This window comes from Macrotis lagotis, chromosome 1 (genome assembly GCF_037893015.1).
Source record: "Macrotis lagotis isolate mMagLag1 chromosome 1, bilby.v1.9.chrom.fasta, whole genome shotgun sequence".
Taxonomy (NCBI): domain Eukaryota; kingdom Metazoa; phylum Chordata; class Mammalia; order Peramelemorphia; family Peramelidae; genus Macrotis; species Macrotis lagotis.
Window position 1 is genome coordinate 50249470 of NC_133658.1, and position 3573 is coordinate 50253042.

Sequence of the window (3573 nt, forward strand, 5' to 3'; positions counted from 1 at the left end):
CCGCCGCCGCCGCCGCCGCGGGTCCCCCAGCCCGGGTGGGCCGGCTGCTGGCCCCGCCCCGCGGCCCCCGCTGTTCGCTACAGTCGCCGCCGCCGCCGCGCCTGCAACATTGTAACATTAGCCGTCCCGGAGAGCCGAGACCGGGCAGCCCCGGAGGCCCGAGCCAGAGCGGCCGCCGCCCGCAGCCGCGCCCCGTGCTGCCGCCTCCGGCCGGGAGGACTCCTCACACGCCCCCTCCTGCCGGGCAAACGCCGCCGCCCGGGAAGCTCGTCCTTCCCCGGGCCGAAGAAAACCGCGGGCTGCAACCTTTCTTTTAGAAGCATTGTATTTATTTTGGCTTTTACAATTTTCCCCCCAATCTTACTTCCCTCCCCCCACCCCCCACAGAAGGCAATTTGCCAGTTGTTACATTGTTTCCATGGTATACATTGATCCAAATTGAATGTGATGAGAGAGAAATCATGTCCTTAAAGAGGAAACATAAAGTATAAGAGATAGCAACATTACATAATAAGATAACGGGTTTTTTCCTAATTTGACTATATCTATCGATATCTATATATTTATATATCTATATATATCTATATCTAAATCTATATAGATATATATATATATCTAGATAGATAGATAGATAGATAGATAGATAGATAGATAGATAGTCCTGGAGTCAGGAGGACAAGTTCAAATCCAGCCTTAGACACAGGACACTTACTTACTTACTAGCTGTGTGACTTGGGCAAGTCACTTAACTGATTGCCTCGCATCCAGGGTCTCTCCAGTCTTCCTAATTCATATCTGACCACCGGACCTGTATGATTCTGGAGGAAAAAGTGAGGCTAGTGACTTAGTACAGCGCTCCCTCACTCAAATGCAACCCAGTGTGGTGGGCATGGCATCACCTCTCTGATGTGATCTTCGAAAATGAAGGGCAGGGGCAGCTAGGTGTGCAGTGGGCAGAGAACTGGACCTGGAGTCAGGAGAACCCGAGTTCATTTGTGGCCTCAGACACTTAATAATAATTGCCTACCTGTGTGACCTTGGGCAGCTCACTTAACCCCATTTCCTTAAATAAAAAAATTTGAAAAAAAAGAAAATGAAGGACAAACATCATATATATACGTCTTGTGATTCTGACAGGGCACTAGTGGCTTAATGGGAAAATAGCTTGGTCAGGCAGTCTGATCCTGTATCCTCATTATCTTAGTCAAGTCCCTCAACCAATTCTAGGAATCTTGGTCATCACAATTGTGATGATGAGATAAGAATAAATCCCTGCAGGGAACTGGACCAAATGTTTACCTGAAGGTCTTTCCAGTGTCAAAATCTGTAATTCTAGATTGAAAGTCTCTTGAGAGGAAGGATCATGAGAGCAAAGCTGGCAGATCTGGTTATGAATAAGAGCTCTGCACCTGAATTCACATCTGTCCTCTGACTATTACTAAAAGCAAATTATATAATCTCTACCCACCTCATTTTCATTAAATGAGATAATATTTGTAAAAAACTTAGCACAGGGGGTGGCTAGGTGGCATAGTGGATAAAGCACTGGCCCTGGAGTCAGAAGTACCTGGATTCAAATCCAGTCTCAGACACTTAATAATTCCCTAGCTGTGTGGCCTTGGGCAAGCCACTTAATCCCCATTTGCCTTGCAAAAACCTAAAAAGAAAAAAAAACTTGGCACACAGTAGGTATTTAATATATGCATGTTTGAGGACAGCTAGGTGGCACAGTGGATAGAGCACAGCCCTGGAAGACAGGAGCTCAAATTCCACCTGGTGGAGTTTGTGTGACCTTGGGCAAGTCACTTAACCCTATTGTCTCACCATAAAAAAAAGGAAAATAAATGCTTGTTTCCTTCCTTTACAGTAACAAACACAGCAGGGGGTATGTTTTAGGAGTTTAACAAATACTTATTGATTAATGAATGGGAACCATCTGTCCAGATCAAAACTTTTTTTCTTATTATATAAATATTTTATTCATTTTCCAGTTATATATACAATAGTAGTTTCTATCTATCATTTTTTGGCAAGGTTTTGAATTTTACACATTTCCCCTCACCCTCCCTTCCCTCCCCCTTCTCCCCCCCAGAAGGCAGTCTGATAAAGTTTTGATGCTATACATTGATCAAAATTGACTGTGTTGAGAGAAAAATCATATGCTTGAGGAAAAAATAAAATATTAGAAATAGCAAAATTATGTAGTACATAAGTCAACTTTTTAAAAAAATTAAAGTACTAAGGGGAGGCTAGGTGGCGCAGTGGATAAAGCACTGGCCCTGGAGTCAGGAGTACCTGGGTTCAAATCCGGTCTCAGACACTTAATAATTACCTAGCTGTGTGGCCTTGGACGAGCCACTTAAACCCCATTTGCCTTGCCAAAAAAACCCTAAAAATAAATTAAAGTCCTAGTCTTTGCTCTTTGTTTAAACACCACAGTTCTTTCTTTGAATACAGATGATATTCTTCATCACAGATCCCCTAAAAGTCTCCCTGATTATTGCCCTGATGGAATGAGCCAGTCCATTAAGATTGATCATCGGCGCCGTCCCAGGCTCTCGGCGGCAACTATGGCAGTGCCGGTGTGGCGTGGCCCGCGGCCCCGGCCCTGGGCTCTGCCCGCTTTCGACTACGGTTTTCTCTCCTGCCAGTGGACCCGCATGTTGCGAACACGCTACTCATTTTCACACCTACACTCTTCAGTCCACTTTGGATCTAGGGTACAGACCACAGAGCTGCCAGTTGGCACTTGTCCCCTGCCAAGACTTGACCCAGCTGGATTTGAGTATTGCTTCTTTCTCTAGCATATAGCTTTAAAACAGAAAACACTAAAACATCAAAAAGTGGAAAGAACAGAAAACAGATTCCAAATCCTAGGACAACAAAGATGACAGTTGGTCAGGACTGGATGAGTGTTTACCCTTCTGCAGCACCATTGAAACCCTCAGCAGTGCCTCTTCCTATACGAATGGGCTATCCAGTGGAAAAAGGAGTGCCTATGGCCAAGGAAGGAAATGTAGAACTTTTAAAGATCCCCAATTTCTTGCATTTGACTCCTGTAGCAATTAAAAACCACTGTGCAGCTCTTAAAGATTTCTGCACTGGTTGGCCAAGCGCACTGGACAGTGATGAGAAATGTGAGAAGCATTTTCCTATTGAAATTGAAACAGCTAATTATGTTTCAGCAGGACCATCTACTGAAAATAACCTTTCTCAGTATAAAGAAGCAGTAAAAAAGCTATTGAATTTGATATGACTACAGTATTGGGGAGGAACTTTGGATTGGTCATAATTTGTTGTTAGATATTGAATGGTCTGTTCTCTGTGGTGATATATACAAAATTTTAGATAATATATATTAAAAACTACTCATTCTAAAATTAGAATTTTGCACTTTTAAAGATATAATGTCCCATGATTAATGAAATTGTTATCCTTAATGTTAACTTTGATTTTTTTCATTATTTCAGACTGCAGATTATATTTCCTGTCCATTAACATGATGTATATTACTTGCTTTTGACCATGAATTTTTTAGACTTATGCTGTTGTCTCTGCCAAATAGTAATACTA

General features: G+C 42.8%; 1 pseudogene; it reads left to right on the plus strand.

Annotated features, from left to right (window-relative positions):
* Nucleotides 1-2570: 2570 nt before the first annotated feature.
* On the plus strand, nucleotides 2571-3256 carry LOC141506372 (small ribosomal subunit protein mS35 pseudogene; annotated as a pseudogene).
* Nucleotides 3257-3573: the final 317 nt, after the last annotated feature.